This window comes from Miniopterus natalensis, chromosome 10 (assembly GCF_054644295.1).
Source record: "Miniopterus natalensis isolate mMinNat1 chromosome 10, mMinNat1.hap1, whole genome shotgun sequence".
NCBI classification, from domain to species: domain Eukaryota; kingdom Metazoa; phylum Chordata; class Mammalia; order Chiroptera; family Miniopteridae; genus Miniopterus; species Miniopterus natalensis.
The window spans coordinates 46,935,843-46,945,299 of NC_142090.1; positions in this window are offsets into that span (position 1 = coordinate 46,935,843).

Here is a 9,457-nt window from a genome sequence, read left to right on the forward strand (position 1 = left end):
TAAAAATACAGGTATAACCTGAACATATATTTACATGCAAAGAAAAAAAGGACTAAAAGGATATACCCCAAAGCATTAATGATTGACTGTGAATTGACCATTATAGCTGATTTGAACTTTTTATCTCCTGACTCTATAACTTTCCAAATCTTCTACGACATAGAAAAGACCTATTCTCTTTCAAAGCAAAACTGGGCAATATCAGATCTCCATTTTGGAAAATAATTGAGTTTTTCTTAGAGGTGGCCATGGAATGGGAAGTGGGAGACTAGATTCGGGTGGTCACTGTCACCCTAAACCAGGCCCTTGCTACTCAAAGTGTGGTCAACAGACCAGAAACATCAGCTTGACTCAGAAACATATTAGAAATGCACAATCTCAGACCCCAGCCCCACTCCACTGAAAACAAAGAAGATTAATCAAGAGGTATTCTAGAAGTACAAGCAACAAGGCTTGGCAATTGACGATATGAAAAAAGGCATGAACCTTGGAAATGTTTCCAAACTTGGAAGAAGGCAGGGTCATCAACAGAAATGAATTGCTAAAACAGGATCCAGTTTTAATGGAAAAAGATAAATTTGGTTTTAAACATATGAGGTTTGAGAACTTGAAAGATGGATGCTCAGTCTGGGAAATACAGAACTGGGAGCCAATAAGAAATGTCAAGATTGGGTTTACAAATTTGAGAGTAATCTGAGAAAAGGAGATAAGAGAAACCACATGAGCATGCAAAGCAAGAGATCCAAGCAAGATCTTTTATTAATACCTATATTTGGGAAACGGGAGAGAATAAGTCAGACAATGGGTGGCCCCTACTAAGATCATCAGGAGACTATAGTGTCAAAGAAAGTAAAGGACAGATGTTTCATTATTATTCAATTCTTTCCTCCTTTCATGCCAAACTAGAAGTGATGCATTCAATTATACTCACAGGAAACAAGACAGTAATAATTAATGGAGATCTTAATTCTTGAGACATAGAATAACCAAAATATATGGAGCAGGGGGTGGAAGAAGAGAACACTGATACCTTGGGTATTATAGTAGCAAGTCTCATTATCAGAATATATTCAAAGTTTTGTGGCTTTTTAAAAACTTGTGATGAAAATTTTGCAATTTTTACAGTGTTGCAAATCAAACAAGACCATGACTAATCTTTGTTTTATCCATTCGTTCGTTTATTCATTCAACAAACATTTACCGAGCATTTACTATGAGCCAGGCACTCTTCTGGATGTTGACAAAACAGTTAACAAAACAGACAAACCCTTTGCCCTTTGGGGTTCACATTCTAGAGAGGGAGACAGATAATAAAAAAAAAGAAATAAGTAAACATATTGTATGTAGATGGTGATAAATATTATGGAAGGAAGGAATACAGGGGTAGTTTCAGAGTTGTGTTTTAAAAGAGGTGACAGGGAAGATGTCACTGGGAGAATGAATAGACCACAGGGAGGTAAGAAAGCTGGTCGTGCAGGTATCTGAGGGAAGCGTATTTCAGGGCAAGGCTGAAGTGGACATGGTGTGGCCAGGAGGCCAGTGTGGCTGGACTGAAGGAATGAAGGGGTGAGCAGGAAAAGAGGACCACAGAGTAAAGGCCATCAGAAGTTTTGAGCATATCTGTCATTGGACATTATCTGTCTTGGATTTTAACAGAATCATTCTGCCTGTTCTTTCAAGAACAGATGGTAGTTGGAAAACCAGATAGGTGGCCATTGTAAACACCTAGGCAAGAATAATGGTGATTTGGACAGGCACCTTTGACAGTTTTATCTCTTTTCAGATAGCTACCTTTTTTGTTTTTTTTTCTAGGATAGTGCACTAAAGTGGGTTGGAGGAGGCGGGAGACATGGTGTGTATACTAGAGAAAGTAACGCAGAACTCTCAACTCTTCTAGTTAAATAATTCTATGCATTTTCACATTTATCTTCAGCCACACAAAAAATATGTAAGCAATTTAATTTAAAATTTTAAACAATTTAAACATTTAATATGTTTAAATATTTAAATCTTCTTAGTTATTACAGCTTCAAGAAAAAGTTTTTTAACAAACTAAAAATCATTTTCATTACCATGTCAATAAATTCATATTTAAGTCAAGGTAACAATAAAAGAAACTGGTCATTTTTTTTAAAGACATGAGCAATATTTTTGAAATGGAGAGTCAGTAAATAATGACTGATTCTGAAGGGTACTATTTTAAACCTTCCACTCTTTCAATGTTATAATTAAAACAAAAATGAAAGTGAAATCTAGAGAGTACACACAGAGATCTGAGTCACATCAGGACATGTAATTTGCTTTTTCTGTGGATCTGAGACCAAAGGCTCCATTTATTTGCTAAAGATGAAAAGATAAACTGATTATTTATTATTCTAAAATGCAGAGGCAACTGTCAAGTTAAACACTGATTCAGAAAGAAGGGTTGTCAACACTATTAATATTACCTTAGATCAGCGATTTGCAACTGGTGCGCAGCAAGAATTTTTAAAACAAGCAATTCCGGACTGTTTAGTCAGGGGCACTGACCTCTTTTCCCTTAAACTGTCAAATAAAAAAAATGACAACAGCCAACACAACAATAGCCGTCAGTGTGAATGAATCAAAATTATACCTATTTTTTTGTCAGATCAGCAAAAAAATATATTTTTTGGTGTGCCACAGAATTTTAGTAATTTAATTTCTGTGTGCCATGAGATGAAAAGGTTGAAAATTGCTTCCCTAGATCTGTAGAGAGGTTTATCGTTCACAAAGCACTTTCACTAACATTCTCTCTCTTGAGCCTCATAATAAACCTATTAATATGACTGTTATTAATTTACAGATAAAGAAACCCAGACACGGAAAGCTTAAGGGACTTATCCAAGGCCTCCCAGCTAGTTAGCAAGTACCAGAGCTAGGACCATAATCTTCACTTTCCAGCCCACTGCTCTTTACACTATAGCAACCTGTGTTCTTTTCTAGATACAGAATTGGGGGGGGGGGGGGGGGATTTTTTTTTCTCCTGTGCAGGAATCATCAGGTCAACAAGACCAAAGATGGAAAGCAGCACATGGAAAGGTACTAGCTTGGGAATAATAGCCTCGTGGTAAATTCTGTCGGCCCCATTTAATATTAGAAAAACCAAGGAACAGAGGTTTGTTTAGTCAAACACTGGCTCTTTAATTATTCAGGGGCTGGCTTGCCATTTTGGCAAACCTTAGGTATTTTGTCACTACTCCCCTTTAAGGCTTGCTTGATCTCCTGGTTGCTCTTTAGCACCTCCACCAGAGGGCAGGCAGGGCAGGAAGACAGCATGTTTGATCAAAAAGTTGGAAGAACAAAACTTAAGTCGCGGCCTTAATTTAGGCTCTTGGAGTAATTCTAGATTTCAGTTATTAATGAAAACTTTGCCACCATTCTCCTATGTAGACCTAGAATAAACAATGCAGCAAAATAATTTCAGAACTAGAGAATAACATTTCATTATACTTCTTTATATTTCCACCCTGATTTTTCTAAACAATAAATATCAAATGTTAAATCTTTAAATATGGAACACTTAAGAACTGTAGGGAAGTACTTGGGGAATGAACAAGAACAGAAAATTCACAAGAGAGGAAATTCAACTAGCAGTGAAAATGGAAAAATGTTCCATTTCACAGGCAATTAAAAAAATAAACATTTAAGACCCCCAAAAAAATCTTTCATCTGTCAAATTAATGAATATTAAAAATGAGAATTATTGGTAAGGGTGCAGTAAAACAGGCATTTTAATATGTTTTTAGTAGAAATATAAATTGGTACCATCTTTCCAGAGAAAAATCTAACCACATAGAGAGATTAATCCTGACAGAAGAAAATCAGAGTAATTGCCTACTACCCAAGCTGGAATTAAAATCTGGTTCTCTTTCCTTAAATCAAGTGAGCCCTTACACAAAGAATACAGACTCATGATATGATATATGATTCAAAAAGCAAGCTTTATGCCACCTCCGGCCCTCTGCAGTCTCCATGGCGGGGGTGGGCAGGAGCAAGGTTTTTGCCCCAGGAGAGAGTAAGGGTTATAATTCTCACCACTCCAGGAGAGATGCAAAAGCACACTGACAGTGGAGAGGACTGGAAGCATCTGGATGCCTATGAGTCTCCCAGGATCACAGGGATCTGCCTCCTACCCACAGGAGAGGAAAGTGGTACTTTCTGTAGGTTCCAGCAAGTGTAACACATCACACTGACCTGCATCCTATTATTCCAGGTTGTCCCAGGGAGAGTCAAAGGGTTCTAATGTTTATGGGGCTATCCAGATATAGTCATGGGTCTTGTCAACAATGGCCAGGCATACATGGACTGGACCATCCGTGCACCCTCAAATTACAATGCTATATAGGCCACTCACCATCTTACAGGTCAAATACAAAATTTGCCCCTAAATTCAAACCACTGCACTGTAACATAGTTGCTTGATCTTGCTTATAACTTAACACCTACTAGCTTCAGCTAATTTGAGAGACAGTCTGATGGTGAAAAGGAGAAAGTCTCATTACAATAAAGAATTTGCGTGGAAGGCCTAGGCCCCACAAAGAGAGAGAAATTTTCCTGAGTTCTCCTAACCATCATAATTTAAATAGGGAGAAACTGGGAACAACCTAAATGTCCAATCGAGAGTGTAGTATGCACTCATTAACTATTTAACAAAAATGGAAAATGCTTATCCTAGAATAAGAAGCTAAGGCACAGAATACAGAGGTTCCGGTTCCAGAGAAGCGAACTTTATTCTATATTTCCCGCTGACTGCAAATATAAAATGGACAGCAAACATGACTATTCTAAAATGAAATCTCAGCAGGCAGGCTCGAAAAGAAGATGGGAATCTGAAGTCCTGCTGAACCAGCAGGGAGTTTCCCATTTTCTTTGCCCTCCAGTATCTCCTAGCCTGGACTCAGGGACAGCCTGAAACCGAAAGTGGGAACCGGGCCTGGACAGAGAGAGCTCTAGAGGAACACTTGAGTTATGGCCCAAGGAGCAAGAAAGAGGACCCTAACACTCAGAGAAAAACTGAAGAAATCCCTTAGTAGTGTTATTTTATCTTTCTTTCCCCCTTTTTCTTATTCCTTTCCTGCTCCATCCTCCAGGTAACCTAGAAGTTCCAGTGGTGGCAGCCACCACAGCAGCAGGAGCTGGAGTGCCTAAAATGCTGAGGAAGGAAATATTAATTGAGGAAATAAACCAATTTGGGGTCTGGGGAAGGTAATCATGGTATCAGAATTGGAATAGTGGACATGATATTGGTAAACTGAGGATGAGAGAGACTATGTGGATCTGTCACAGGTAGCTGGAAATGTAAATCTAGAACACAGAGGAGAGATCTGGGCTAGAATTATATGTTTGTGAGTCATCTGCATTTAGAAGTCATTTAAAGCTAGATACTTTAGATGTTGCTCCTTATTACTAACAGCTAATTACTGAGATTTTCTCGTTGCATTTTCATATCTGCTCCACTGAAGAAGTAAAAGATAAGACCAATTATTACAATTCTAAGATGGAGACTATCTTACCACTGAAAAAAGTAAATAGAATTTTATTTTATTCTAGGCCTGACTCCTAAACCAGTGGTCTTTAGACTCTGCTTGCATGCTCCCTAAAATAATCTTGAAAAACTTTATATTCCCTCACACATTTTTTAATTTACATCTAAACTTTTTCATCATCATTTAAATAGTGGCAAAAGATATAATTTCTGGTGCATTATAATATTGAAATGTTTAAATTACAGTGCTATATCACTCAAATACAATCACGGAATTTAAATACCATAGGGATTTGATTCCCACCATCATCCATTAAAAAATATATATGGACACCTGGAGGGTCAAGATGGTGGTGTAGGTAAACACAGGACTCACCTCCTCCCGCAATATCAAAATTACAACTAAACTAGAGAACAACCATCATTCAGAACTGCCTGAAATCTAGCTTAACAGAAGTCGTACGACTAGAGAATTAAAGAAGAAGCCACATAGAGTTTGGTAGCAGGGGCAGAGGAGCAAAACCGGCTGGTCCAACACCCGCGTGTGGCAGTTTTTTAATCGGGGGAGATATCTTGGCTGTGAAGCCACCCCATCCCCCACCCCGTGCGGAGCAAGAGGCTCCAACCCCACACCAGACCCCTCATCCCAGGGTTCCAGTGTTAGGAAGAGAAGTCCCTATAAATTAGGGCCGTAAAGTCACAGCAGAGCTTGTGACTGAGTGACATGGAGATTGCTGGAGTCCCAAGCAGTTCTTCTTAAAGGGCCTATGCATGGACTTACTCAGACTCACTCCCTCTGAGCTCCAGCACTGGGGCAGCAGCTTGAAAGGAACCAGGACATACATATGTCAAGGAATTAAATTGTCTGGCATCAGGGCAAGAACTGGGGACAACTTTCTCCCAGACAGAAGTGCTGGCAGAGGCCATTGTTACTTTCCCAAGACCTCCCACCAAAGTGCTGACTGGCAGTCATCATATCTGAGTCTCCATCAACCTGGCCCTCACTGTTCACCCTGCCTTGGTGACTCCCTGAGACCCTACCCCACCCAGTTTTCAGCCCCACCCAGCTGTTTGCAGTGGCTTTTCCACATGAATGGCCTGTCCTGGCTCAGGCTTCAGACTTTCCTAAAATTTCACAAACAAGCAGCAGCTGGCCTCAGTGTGCCCCATACCACTTGCTAAATCACCCAGGCCGGCACTAGCAGCAGCCTGCCTTGGTTCACAGCTTGGCGTCTCCTGGGCACCTCCAAGCCCAACACAAGTAGCAGCCATCTGCACATCACTCTGTAGCTCATGCCAGGTGGCCCCAGGCAGGGCACAGGCAGTAGCTGACTTTGCACCTCCTGGGAGGCCCCAGAGTCAGTGAACCCAGTGGTCAGCTTCAGACCACACCAGATTACAACCCTACCACCTCCACTAGTGACACACTCAAGGGGCAGACTCGGTGCGCACCAAAGCCCCACTGAAGTAAGTCTTGCTCCATAGGGGCACCTCCTGCATAGCAGCTGGTCTGATTTGCCTCAAGGTCAACCCTTCCCAGTGACACCAATAGCAATCAAGGCTCAACTGCAACAGGACAGAGTACACAGCCCACACAGGGGTGCACCTAGAGTGCCCAGCTCAGGTGATTAGGGAGGCTGAGCCACAGGGCCCTACAGGACACCTACAATATAAGGTCACTCTACCAATTCCAGGAAACATGGAAACTCTACTTAATACACAGAAACAAACACAGGGAAGCAGCCAAAATGCAGAAACAAAGAAACATATCCCAAATGAAAGAACAGAAGAGACCTCCAGAAAAGGAACTAAATGAAATGGAAGCAAGCAAACTACCAGATACAGAGTTCAAAAGAGTGGTTATAAGGATGCTCAAGGAATTTAGTGACACTTTCAAGGGACTTAGTGAGAACATCAAAAACATAAAAAAGGACCAGTCAGAAATGAAGGATACAGTAACTTAATTGAAGAATAATTTACAGAGAATCAACAGTAGAGTAGATGATGCCACGGACCAAATCAGCAATTTGGAATATAAGGAAGCAAAAAACACCCAATCAGAACAGCAAAAAGAAAAAAGAATCCAAAAATATGAAGCTAGTGTAAGGAGCCTCTAGGAAAACTTCAAGAGCACCAACATTTGCGTCATAGGGGTACTGGAAGGAGAAGAGAGGGAACAACAAATTGAAAACCTATTTGAAAAAATAATGATAGAAAACTTCCCTTACCTGGTAAAAGAAATAGATGTACAAGTCCATGAAGTGCAGAGTCCCCCAAACAAGATGAACCCAAAGAGACCCACACGAAGACAGATCATAATTAAAATGCCAAAGGTTAGAGACAAAGAGAGACTCTTAAAAGCAGCAAGAGGAAAGCAGTTAGTTATCTACAAGGGAGCACCCATACAACTGTCAGCTGAGTTCTCAACAGAAACTTTGCAGGCCAGAAGGGAGTGCAAGAAATATTCAAAATGATGAAAAACAAGAACCTACAACCAAGATTACTCTACCCAGAAGAGCTATCATTTAGAATTGAAAGTCAGATAAAGAGCTTCACAGGCAAAAAAACCCCACAAAAAAACCTAAAGTTCATCACCACCAAACCAGTATTACATGAAATGTTAATGGGTCTTCTTTAAGAAGAAGAAGAAGAAAAAAAAGATAAATATATGAACAATAAAGTGGCAATAAATATATATCTATCTATCAACAATTGAATCTAAAATTCAAAATAAATAAACAAGGAATCTAATGAACAAAATAAACTGATGAATGAAATAGAACCAGAGGCATGGAAACATGGAACAGGCTGGCGAATCTCAGAGGGAAGGGGGGGAGGGGCTGGAAGAGATTAAACAAAGAACTTATATGCATACATGCATAACCCATGGACACAGGCAATAGGTGGTGAAAGCCTGGGATGGGGCAGGATCCAGGTGGAGGGGAGTAATGGGGGACGGAAGGGGGGAACATATATAATACTCTCAACAATAAAGATTTTAAAATAATAAAAATAAAAAATAAAAATATATATGGATAAATACTTTCAATTGTCAGAAATTTTACATCACTTCTTTTTCTCCTTGAACTCATATTTCAATTCCATTTCCCCCCAAGATTTTTCCTAATATGCCACATTTTGATGCTTGAAAATCTTTGATCATTCTATCATAATTCTTTGCAATAAAAATATGCAAATTGAAATATTCTCTAGTTCTGTAATACTTCTCTATTTTTTTCCTTCTCTATTTTAGTTACCATCACAGTTATTAAATAGATAAAACTGATCAAATAACATAATTGATACATTTAAATAAATGTTAAGTATAAAAAGTTAAAATTTTATTGCAAATGTATCTTTTAGTGAGAGAATGGGCCTTTTTTCAATTAGTTTATATATCTATGAGTGAATATTATTTATTCCCAGAATTAGACATACATTTTATTCCTTTTTTAAATGTAAGCTCTGAAAAATATTATTCACATAAATGAGGAGGTGGAGCTGAAAGGAATTTTATTACATCAATAGCTTGCAATTATTTGAACCTCTTAGAGTTATATAACTAAAATCACATACTAATGTATCATTAAAAATTATGTTTAATGAGTTACCAAGTGACCAGTCAATTAATTCCTCCTTCAATTTTGTTGAGAGTGAAGAATTGAAAACCTTCTGAGTTTCAAATGGATTATTATAATTATGCCTCCCTCTCACTGTGTACACCATTAATTTGAATTATCTTCTTTTTTTAAAAAAAATATATCTTTATTTCAGAGAGAGGAAGGGAGAGGGAGAGAGAAAGAGAAACATTAATGATGAAAAAGTCATTGATCTGCTGCCTCCTGCACACCCCCGACTGAGGATGGAGCCCGAAACCCAGGCATGTGCTCTGACCCGGAATCGAACCACGGTCTCCTGGATCCTAGGCCAACACTCAACTGCTGAGCCACG